The sequence below is a fragment of the Carlito syrichta genome, unplaced genomic scaffold, assembly GCF_000164805.1.
Source record: "Carlito syrichta isolate Samal-C Ts95f unplaced genomic scaffold, Tarsius_syrichta-2.0.1 Scaffold301909, whole genome shotgun sequence".
Lineage (NCBI taxonomy): Eukaryota > Metazoa > Chordata > Mammalia > Primates > Tarsiidae > Carlito > Carlito syrichta.
Genome location: NW_007246005.1, coordinates 122350 through 134520, shown reverse-complemented (window position 1 = coordinate 134520; position 12171 = coordinate 122350). Strand labels below are relative to the sequence as shown.

Genomic DNA, 12171 nt, shown 5'->3' with positions numbered 1-12171 from the left:
TGCTATTTTCCCTCTCATAGATTTTTTTTTTCCACTAAGGGGCAGAATATTCATGGATTTCCTGAGAAAAAAGTTGGGGATGTCCTGAAATTGGATACTTTTTTTTTTTGTACATTTTTGATCACTACTGGAGTTATCATGGCATCAGCAGGTGTGTCATTTGCTATGATAATGTATTACAATGAGTGAATAATAGGGGCAATGTCTGGCACCAGGCAAATTTGACTCCACCTTAGATTTAACTGACTCTAGCTGATCTCTAGTCAAATCCTGTTTTCTGCAACTTGTGGCCATAGTCAACATTTGTTATCTGCTGTTTTCCCTTCTCCTGCCTCCACCCTAAAGGTTCTTACTCAAGTTTACTTGTGTTCCTTTGGATATTTTTATTGGTTATGAAGGCTAGAGAGTACACCTATAAATTGAAGCCAGTGGTGCCTTTATGTCCACCATGAAGAAATTTCTTTGTACAGAATCTTTTTATATCATCAGCTTTAAAAACCTAGCATAAAGTGCAGATTTTTCCCCTCTCAGTCCCTTGGTTGGATTCAGAGTGATCTTTATTTTTATTCTGATAATGACCTTATGGCTCAAATGGTAGGAAGAGTCACAGATGTGACTGATTTGGAGATAAGCATTTGATTATATTTTACATATAAAAGTATATTTCTTGTTGAAATGTTAGAATCCAATTAAGTTTTGTAGGAGATTTTTAAAAACTACTCTTTGATATTTTTCTTTAAGGAATCATTCTTTTAATCAATAATGATCTAATCAAATTTGGCCTTGTCTACAATTTAATTAAAGTGATACTTTTTACTTGGTCATTATAAATTTTCTTCCAGGAGCCAACTCTTCTCAGACTTGTGCATAATACCATGCTGTGAATACCTAAGCTTTGTGTATCATTTTGTTCTTAGTATGCACAGAGAACTGCCAATTTCCAGGGAAGAAGAGGGTAATGGTTATTTCCATTTATCATATTTTCTTGATAATGTTTCCTGAGTTGATAAAGACTCTAACTTGGTCATATCTGTGGTTTATTCTTTCCTTGAACAGAATATGTCTAAATATTGCTATGAATGGAAATCATAAACTTTCCACAAATGTTTTGACATCTAAGGGTTAATAACTTTTCCTCAACACATCAGAGGGTAAACACACACACACACACACACACACACACACACACACACACACACACACACACACACAAATTAAAGAGAATTTGTAGCTTTCAATCAAGACCTTGTATATTGGTCAAAATATTAATATTGTCATTCTATAGAAATTTGTGGTAACCTGAAATGATTTTGATTTTCCTCTGTTAAAATGACTTTATCTGAGTCACTATAATTTTAAAATAAAAAGAAATAATACAATAATATTTTGAAATATGAAATAGGTGCCTTTTGGCTCAGCCTGTAGTCCCAGTACATTGGGAGCTTGAGGCAAGTGGATTGCCTGAGCACATAAGTTCGAGACCAGCCTGGGCAGCTTGGCAAGACCACATCTCTACAATAAATAAAAAATTATCTGGGCATGGTAGCCCATGCCTGTAGTTCTGGCTACTTGGAAGGCTGAGGCGGAAGGATTGCCAAAGCCTAACAGTTGATACTGGGGTGGATGTGAGTGTGTCACTGTACTCCAGTCTGGGTGACAGAGTGAGACTCCAACTCAAAAAAAAAAGAAAGAAAAGAAAAAAAGAAATAGGTGCTTGTAAATGGATTTTATTTCTTTTTGTTATATATTTAAATATTTTAATTATTTGTTTTAACTCAGAAGTAAGAAAGGTAGAGATAAATGAAGTCCTTTTAAATGGAAATCTTCAAGTTTTGATATGCTCATTTATTTTTGACATATTTCTTTTAAAGCATGGAAAGAGTAAAGCATCTAATTATAAGGAGGAGTGGTTTAGGTATTTTTTTTTTTAGGTACAGTGACTCTTCAGACACTGGGGCTATTTTGTGGTCATTGTGTATTATTGCTTTTTCAAGTCATCAAGCACATCCTGCTTTATGAATTTGGCCCATGCATCAGGGATACTACCTTTGCCTAAAATTTTTTTCTCATATTTTTCTTCTAGCTTTGATATGAATGGAAGACAAACCATTTCTAATATGGCTGGATGGATGAATCTGGGGTAATGCTCCATGTGGCATAATTCCCTCCTGCCTGTCCTTATGTTTTAAATGGGATTTTTCTGTCATCACTGAAAATCAAGAAATAATCACTTGCTACCAAACTAGTGCAGAAATCAATGAAAAAGATGTCAGTTTTATACCATTTCCCTCCATTGACAGCCCAAAGATGGTGAAAGGGAACACTATGGTCTCCGTCATGTGTTGAAATTGTGTTTGTACAAATTGCTCCACAGAGGGGACACTGCTTCCAGCAGCCACAGAGATGTTCAGAGAGAATTTTCGCAATTTTGGGAACCATTTCTTCTACTGGTATATTTGAATAATTCTGTTCTTCTCTCTTCATTGCAGGAGCCAAATCTTCACTCATGGCGTCTTTAAGAAACACAGTATCTCTTATATCCCGATGTTCAATGCTTATTAGGTCTCTTCGAGGAAAGATCAAGTTACTTCCTAGATGTACACAGAATAAATCCAACCATCCTGATGCAGTGCTGCTTTTATCTATAACTACTGATGTAGATTCATGAATGGCAGAGAGGATAACATGCTTGATGTCATCTAAACTCATTTTTCAAAAAGTCTTTATTTTTTCACCGCCATTATCTGAAAAATATTTCTTTTTTTTCCCCAATTTAAAAGTGTTTTATTCAAAGATACATCAGTTTTGTCTCTAGACCTTTTAAGAAACTAATAACAAAAAAATACTCTGACAAGTTTGTTTTTGAAAAGCAAAACACCTTTATGTACAGAAGTTTAGTTTGGTTTTTTGGTCCCATACCTTATCTAGCAGTGTACCTTGCTATTCACAAATAGAAATGTTCTACTTTGCATTAAGAGTTAAGTATCTTTACAATCCCTTGAATAAATCTTAGTCCTCTATTTTAGTTGTATGTATGAATCCAAATAACAGATGCATATTGTAATTTTTAAGGTAGATGGCAAACTTTCCTATAGGTCTTGTGATAGTTCACCTTGTTATGCTGGAAAACATTGTTTACAAAATGTAATAATACTTCAGTTTCTTGACACTGAGATGAAGAACTTGAGTAGAAAAGGTTCATAGGCAAGGAAATGTGGCCTAAGATGTAACTATGTTCTCTAACTTTCCTTTAGGCCAGGATAGTTTTGGACTTGCCACAATGGTAAAGACTATAAACCTGAAAATAAAATTGTTTAAGCTCAAATCCCAGAGCATTTTAGTAGGCTTTTATCTAGGCATCTTTAAAGTATTTCAAGCAAAATACTAATTGTCCAGCTAATACCCCTTCAAAACAGCTTCCAGGAAGAACTCTTCAATTCCATCACATTACATTCACACCTTTGGCTAAGCAGGGTGAAGAGCTTTAGAATGGTTTACAGAGTGCAGACTGCACTTTGGTTAATACTACTTTTCTCAAAGCAACTTCTTCATGTGAACATTTCTAGTGTTGTGAAGTACAAATACTATTAGTCTTCTTAATTATTTGCATCACCAAGAAGTTCCTCTTTCTCCATCTTGTTCTGAGGGATGAACAAAAGCTTGAGATGTATGTACCAGAACATAAACTGCAGCACGGAGATCCCCAATGTTCACCCAGACTGTGTCCACCTTTTGCCATACATGTTGCATTCCAGATAAAGCCTTAGTAAAGCATTTCGTGTCCTGAGTAAGTAGCACAGCTCGGCCTGTTGTAGGTGTACAGACACGGCTCATCTCACATAGGCAAGCTGGATAAAGGTTCCAGTTTCTCTTCTTGGAGCCCATCCTTTTACCAAAGGGCAAATCTGTTAGGATAATATCCACAGAGCCAGTCCTCAATGGCAGATTGCAGATATCCCACTGAACAGCATCTATGGGCAAGCCCCAGGATGATTTGCCTTCTTTAACTTGGCTCTTGGTTAATAAAGATGCGATGTTATTTGCTGCTCTATTCACAGCCAGTGGATTATTATCACCAGCAATATGATAACAGTCAGACCATTCTGTAGCCCCCTCTATTGGTATTGCCCCTGTTCTGCACATTGGATCGACTATTATATCATAAGGTAGAGGATCACAGAGCCTGAGCCTCCCATAGGCAAGAGTTGATCTAAGAGTCGTAGATCCAAAATGTGTGATATTTCTTTGGTGGAGACTCTCTTCAGTCAATACAATGCCCACAATAATTTAATTATCATGGATATTCAAAAGAACTTCCACATCAAAGTTGGTCATGTCAGCCTTCCATTTGAAATAATCTTGAACAGCACCCCCAAAATCTCTTGCAGCCTCATTTGAAGTGAAGCAATGTTTCTCTCCTGCCCTGTTGCATGTGACTCTAAACTTTAGAACTTCAGACTCAGTTTCTTCTTTTGAGCTTTCATCGGTCTCATCTTTGCAAGATGCCAAATCATCACCTACTAATGTTGGTATTTCCTCTTTGATGGTTGGATTTTCATAATAATCTAAGATATGTGAATCTAAAGCATTGTTAGTAAACTCTTTTTTAATCTCTCATCTGTTTTGTCTCCTTGTCCATTATCAATCTCCCCTTTACTTGAATTCTGCTTTATCTTTTTGCACTTTGTTTCTTTTTCTCATCTCTACAATAAATCAAAAAAATCAGATGGGGGTGGTAGCGCATGCCTGTAATTCTGGCTACTTGGAAGGCCGAGGTGGAAGGATTGCCAGAGCCCAGCAGGTCGAGGCTGCGGTGGCCGGGAGCGGCCACTGCACTCCAGTCTGGGCGACAGAGTGAGACTCCAACTCAAAAAAACAAAACAAAACAAAAACAAAACAAAACAAAAAAACCTGGTATTAATTTTCCACACTTTTAAAGGTTTTGACCATGGGAGTTTTCCAACCAAGTCTTCAAAATCCTTAAGAACTTCTTCCTTTGTTTTTTTGAACTGGTAATCTTGAAACTCCTGAACAACCACAAATAAGTTCTCCACTGACCTCAGACAGTGAACCTGAGCCAGACTTTCCACTGAAATGACAAAATATATCTTGCCACGGTCTCTGCTGATTTTGCATGATGACCCCAATTTCTCTCTCACTTCATCTGCAGCTGTTTACTCAAAGCCTGTAGGTACAATGACTCCAATAGTAACCAGAAGCTCAGACTCACTTCCGAGGTCACTTTCTGTCACTTGTACACATCTCTGATTCTCATGAAGGTTCACATCTTGGAGCTGGTTAATGGATTCTTGGATGTCAGACATGTTGGTAGTGCTTTTAAAATTTCTAACACAGTCCCGGCCGTAAGCGTAGACCAGGCACTTTGTTGGCTTCGCGCTCTCAGGTCACGCAGCTGGAAGCTGCCCCTGAAAAATATTTCTTAATATGGATTTCAATGTAACGCCTAAAAAATGATTTTGGATTATGAAGGTATTGCCAGTATGCATCAAAGTTTTCTTCTTTTGCCAGAGAGATGAGAATGTGTTTTTCCAGGTTAGCCCTGTTTCCGTTGAAAGCAGGGCAAGTAGCTTGCATGTCTTCAGCAATTTTAATGGTTATTTTTTCCCATATGGTGGCGGAGACAGCAGGAGTGAGCATGTGCCAAAGAAAATCAACAAATGTTTTGATAGAAGTTACTCCTTGGCAGGAGATCTTAAAACTCGTGAAGAAATCATCTTTCCTGCTTTCTAGATAGTTTACAGGATCATTTGCTCCCTTAAATGCCCCGTGCATTTCCTTAAAATGTGCTCATGCTCTCTGAAATAAACACACAGTTAAGTCAATGACATATTTACTTGTAAATGTGTACCTTTCCCCAGTGGAGGCAGACTTCACCACCTCATCTACTATTCTCAGAATTTCATGGAAATAATTTGGATTGTAATCAGGGTGTTGTTTCCAAATATCATGAATAGTTTTATTAAATTTTGAAACAGTGAAATCTGTAGTCATATCAATGAACTCTTTATCACATAATTCTAGTGTCATTTTGAACATTTTATATTTTTTATTCATTTTGACATGTTCATCATAATTAATTTTGAACTCCTCTGTAGAATTTTTATTCAGTATATTCACGATGTTTGTCTCCTTTTGGAAATACTCCAAAAGGATATTTTCAGAATCCACATCAATGTCAGGTTCTTTGACTTTAGGGAGAGTTGAGGACACATCACAGACCCATTTTGTCCAAAGTTCATTGAATTTCTCATGTAACTCTTTCTCACTCAATTGTTTATCCTTTATAGTTAAAGCCAACTTTCAGTTCCTTTCCAATAATTCGGTTTCATAACATATCTTTCTCTTATTCAGGCTTTCCTGACTTTTTTTTTTAATGAATAAGTCCCTTGGCTTTTTTTTTTTTTTTTTTTGCTGAGATAAGTGCCTCTAAAGGAATATTAGCTTATTTTCAAAACTTGCTTTCCATTGAACCAGTATTTCACTATCTGGGCCTTCATTGAAATATTTTTCAAGTTCCTATTTGATGGTTTTGTATTTTTCTGTAACTGGAGTCTCAAGTGTGCTTGTATTGAGCGTCTGCACTTTTCCATTCTGAATCTGGTTACTCAGCTCATTCTGCAAGCTCAGACTGTAACTCCTTAGCTCACAAGTCCAGTTTTTATACATGGTTTCCAGTTTGCTCATGGCCATGACTTCTTGAGTGTTCCTGAAACTGAAAATAAAGTTTTCATTTACAAGGCCTCTCCACATATCTTGAACTTGGAATTTTACATCTAATATCCTCATGATGCTTCCCCTGGATTCCTGTTCAGTGGTCACAAGAATTCTATTTCTCAGTTCCTGGACATTGTGGCTATAGTGGGGATTAGAAGGGGCCATTGGAGGATTGCCATCCCAGAGGTAAACAAAGTAGTAGATGTGGTTATTGACATCAAACTTAATGACATCACTGAAGTGGGCTACATCTGAGCACTGTTCTTGTTCAGCAGCTATTGCTATCATTTCATCTAGTCTCTGCTCTAGCTGCCTTCATGTTTGCATTGTTTGGTCTTTAGTTGTAACTTCCCCCACGTTTTGATGGACAAAGAGACAATTTGGAAAATTTTTTACTTGTTTCAACCTCAGAAAGGCTTGGACAACTATTGGTAGGATATCCTGCTTTTTGATGAATTCTCCCCCAAAATATTGATCAGAGTCAAGTTTGGAAGTCCAGTGACAAAGGTTGCCAACCCATTGTCCCGATTCTGGGCTTTGTTGCTGAGTTCTGGGGCTCGAAGTCCTTTTCCAAAACAAGCACAAAGTCAAAACCAAGTTCCTATATGAATGTCGCCTCCACCTTCAGGAGCTGCATGTAGGCCCCTCGGGTACACCTGCCTGTGCTAACAGTGAACTGCAGCCCAAAAAGGGCATTCAACAGGGTGGACTTCCCTGAGCTCTGCAGGCCAAGTATAGAGCGAACAAACACTCGTTTGTCTCCAAGTTTCTCAGAGACCTTGTCAAAAATAGCTGCTACCCACTTCAAGGGCACGTATGAAGCATCCCCATCCCATTGGTGCTCAATGGGAACACCCAAATGGTCTGCAGCCATATGGGGAAGGGACTGACAAGGGATATCATTTCTGGAGGACAGCTCTTCCAGAGCTTCATAAATTTGGCCAGCTTCTCTGAGGAGTTGCTCAGTTCCCAAAGTACAGTCACTAATCTCTGTGGAGATGACTTCTATCTCATTTTGCCAGCTTTTCAGGGAGGTGCTCTTGGGTGCCTTTTGCTTTTCTGCTTGTATCAGTGACCACAAATATCTTTGCTTCTCATGCAGTTTTTCCAAGTGTCCTGTAGTAAGGTTGTCCCAAAACATACTCAGCCACTGCAAGAAGTAGAGTTTGGTGTGAGTTTCCGAATGTTCTTGGAGAATTTGAAGGACAGATTGAATTAAATCATTGAGAGGAAAGGCTCTGATCAACTGTTCATGCCATATTCTTTGTTTATCTGCCTCAATCTCACTCCTGTGTTGTTCAATGCTCCGATTCCCCTTTTATTTCAGATGATAGAGTTTTGTGTCCTTCTTACACCAACAGTGCCACCGTTGTCCATGGAGGGGTAGTAAGTTTTCCTTACTCTAAGATAACTTTATTTTTCCCAGGAAGTCCATTAAACTCTGCCTTTTCTTTGTCAGTGAATAGCAAACGTCTGATTGTAGTTGTAAGCTCCTCTGTTATTTCCACCTCATTTCTATTTCTGATGCCAATTTTCACTTTTTGGCTAGAATTGTTGGCTATGGCTTTTTCTTTGTCATTAAGCAAGCAGGTCAAAAGTCTTGATGATTTGCACAGGTCACGGACTATTTTTCAGTTTTCTGTATTGTCATCAGAAGCCGACATGAGGATTATAACGAGAGAAGAGACCTCCTGCAGGAAGGTGAGCTGCCTCTCATGTTCCTTTGCATTTCCATGAAGATTGAGAACGGTCACACAGTTGTCAAATCTGTCCTCATCTTCCCCTATGGGACAGAACCAGTAGATTTCCACCACACCTCCCATCAAAAGAAAGTCTTAGCTGCTTCCTATGCAGTGTCGGTGAAAAAGCACATCATGCTTACGGTTACTGAGAAGACAGTTCATGATCTGAGATTTGGAAGCAAAGAGACCATTTCCAACTCTTATGGACAGTGACACATATGCTGGTTCTTATTACTGTTCTTCCCTTGTGGTGATTTCCTTTTTTGCTGCCAAATCTCCTAATTTGACGGAGAGACCAGAGAGAGAATTCAATTTGAGTAGTGCAGGAATTAGACATCAATAGGGGAAGGGCAAACTGACAAATGGAAAGTTTGGTCAAGATATATTGTCGGGCAAAATCATTTGGACAGTGAAAATTTGCCATTTTAATATCCATTGGGTGGATGTGTGGCCTAGAATTAGTGTCTGGAAGTTTAGTGGGATTATTACTGTTTTCCAAAAAGTCTTTAAATGGATCAAAAGCCTCATCTTCCTGATTTGAGGCACTTACACAGACTTGGTGTTCTGTGTTTTCATCCCCTGTCAACACCAAGTGTCTCAGCCCATAATCCATCATCAGTAGCTTTTTCAGAAAATAGAAGGGAAGTTCCCGTTCAGAGCTGGGGTGAGTGTTGTACACAGATGTCTTGTAGATCAGATGGAAGTTAGCTCTGCTCATCCTTTTTGGGTAGTAATTTTGTAGACCTAGATGCTGGAGTAAGTCTAAGAAGGCTTCCTTTTCTATTACCTCCCACTTGTTATTTTCATTATCACATGGTTCATAGGACAGTTTCTTTCTATGGAAAAGACTTTCTAATTGGGTTTTCATCTTGTTCATTGGCAAAGGAGAAATGGTGGCTTCATAATCCCCAGCAATGAGCAGTTTCAAATTTTTCTATAGATTTTCCCAAACACGATCTGCTCCAAAATTGATGAGTACATGTGCAACTTCTTTAGACATTGACTGTCCCATGTGATGTCTCATTAATGCCATGTGTTGTGTTTTCTCTTCTTTAGAAATAGCTGTGACTCCAACTGTGGCTGTCAAACCTGTGAGTACCAGGAAAGCCTGAGCTCTGTAGGTGCAAATATTTTTGAGCTTCTGATATTTATTTTGGGCAGTTTGCATTTTATCCAGTAGAAAGTTAAACTCATCATACCCTACGAGATACTGAAAAGTATTGTTTTCTGAATGATATCCTGCACCAGCTGCAATGGAAAGTAGCAAGAGCTGTGTGTCTGGCTGCTCTGTTTCTCCGAGGTAATTCAAGAAGTTGCTGAGAGCCAAGCTGACCTTGTAAGTGGCTTTTCTTTGAGCTTCCTCCACGGTTTCTGGGGACTCAGATTTGACCTTTACTTCCATGAGGTCATTCTGGGTTTCTTTTAAGATTTTAATTAATTCAGAGAATTGAGAAATGTTGACTTGTTCTTCCTATGACTTGGCCTGGCAGATCTACTGCATAATGGAGTGAGCCTGAGGAAAGTTTTTCACTCTGTAGATATGAGGATCCAGAAGGCTGTGTAATTGAGATCTAATAAATTAACTTTTATAAATGGAAGAGTTTTTGCAAAAGTTGACAATCTTTACTAGAAAATTCTGCAGATCCCAATCTTTGAGGCATATGTTTATCCAAGTATCATAGCTTTTTTGTTTTTTGACTCAATATTTACATGAAGTTTATCAGTTTCTTCAACTGCTCTTCTGGGTCAGATATCTCCCAGGATTTCACACCCTCTAAGAAAATTCTGGTCTCTTTCATGGCACTCAGTAATTGCTCGTCATTTGGAATCTGGCCACTGAGTCTAGTCAGAGCAATGTAGCTGTCTTTCATGCAGTTAGCCAGCTGAAGGGAATCTTTAAAATCACTTCTCGGTGGGAGAGGATGATAGCTCAAATGGGTACCAGCTGAAGTTCTTGGTTAATGACACACCAAGTTTGATTGCTGGCAACTAAGCCAGTTTTCCACTGGACAAGACCATCTGCTTCTCGGGGGCCACCTGTTTGGGCCACAGATAATTGGACTTTGGTTTGGAGATTTTGGAAATTTTTTTTCTGCAAGGATGTTTTTGAATGAGAGTCTGACCTATTCATACCCACAGTAGCTTTCACTGCAAAGCCACTGTAGCTGCCCCTTATGAAAATATCCAGAGCTTTTGTTGACTGCTGTTTTACTTCTCCCAGCTGCTCAGTTTGAAAACCCTCTGAAGTAGCCTTCCACCAGTAGATTCCTCCAAGGTGTAGAGGGCCTTTGTTGGCATGAAGCCAAACCTGTGGAAAAATTTTTCAGTCATATATCTCAACGAGGGGAATCTGTCTGGGCTTTCTGTCTGATCCATAAGGTCTTCAGTGAGTTTCAATTCCTGGGGAGCAACCTCTGAGAGTTGTAGCTGATCTATGGAAAAGTGACAGAAAGCCATGGCGACATGCTAAATTTGGTTCAACAGAAATAAGAGTGTCAGAACGTGATGGTTGAGTTTCTCTGGATTCTGAATGCTTTCTCTGATCCATACCAGCTTGTAGACTAAACTCCAACCCCCACCCTTGGCTGAGGTAGTGACACTAAAGCCCGGCTTCTCTGTCATCTTGGTGAACATGGATTCTTCTTGAGAAGATGTAAATTCTATTGTTTCCATCCATGTGCCGTGCTCAAGGCCAAAGAGTGAGAACTCTTGGGGACATTGATTAGCTCCTCTCTTTTCTCAATAAGGCCCATTTGATGGCTGGCTTTATATTTTCCCTGGAGGGCCAGCCCTCCCAATGGCCCTTCTCACCAGATCTTTATCTGGGAGGTTTTGCCTGTGGGAAAGTGTTCCTTGTTGTCTTTGATTTCTATTAGGGGCTTTTCAGGGGGTGGCCAGCACTCTTCAGGTATGTCCATTGCTTCCCTCAGCTCTGCTTCTTTTCTTCTCACTGCTCCTTCATGTTGCTGCTTCCCTATTGACAGCAAGTCCCTCAGCTCCCGCAGGGCTTGTTCTGCTTGCTTCTGCCTTTTTTTCCATCACCTCCATTTGCAACTCCTGTAATTCTGAAAGACCGTGTGAGCGTGAGAGCTTAAGGAACTTCTCCAGGGCTCTTTTCTCCCATGGATGTTGTGTCTGAGATTGCAACTTCTGAAGGTCTTTTCCTTCTAGGTGTTGTGATGCCTGGGCACAGGTCACACCCAAGTCCTCCTGTAGCTTGGGCAACCAGTACTAAACATCCAGCCCCACTTCTGTCCACATTTCTTGCAGATCTTGCTTTCTTTTGCCTCTGAGCAGAGGCTTTTCAGGGGTATTCTCTGCTGCGGCCATGGCTGTGTGAAAAACAGAAACTCTGTTAGCCTGACTGTGTTCTGACCTTAGGAAGTGTCAGCCACATGGCCCCAAAAGGTCAGTGTACTACTAAAGAAGTTCTCCAAGGCTTTCTGATTCCTCCTGTTGTTGTTACAACACATATTTCTTGACGAAACACTTTTCTGTTTGTCTGGGAATATTGCTGTTATGAATGATTGAGTTTGGCCCCCTTTGACCTCTTTGCTTTTTTGCCTTCTGCATTATGGTAAAACTGCAAGCAAGTCCTTCCAGATGCTAGCACCTTAATCTTGGACTTCCTTGCTTCTACAACTATGAGCCATACATTTCTGTTTATGATATATTACCCAGTCTCAACTTTCCA

General features: G+C 39.4%; 2 pseudogenes; both read right to left on the bottom strand.

Moving 5' to 3' along the window:
- Window positions 1-1978: 1978 nt before the first annotated feature.
- On the bottom strand, window positions 1979-11807 carry LOC103257946 (annotated as a pseudogene).
- Window positions 3601-5324, bottom strand: LOC103257945 (annotated as a pseudogene).
- Window positions 11808-12171: the final 364 nt, after the last annotated feature.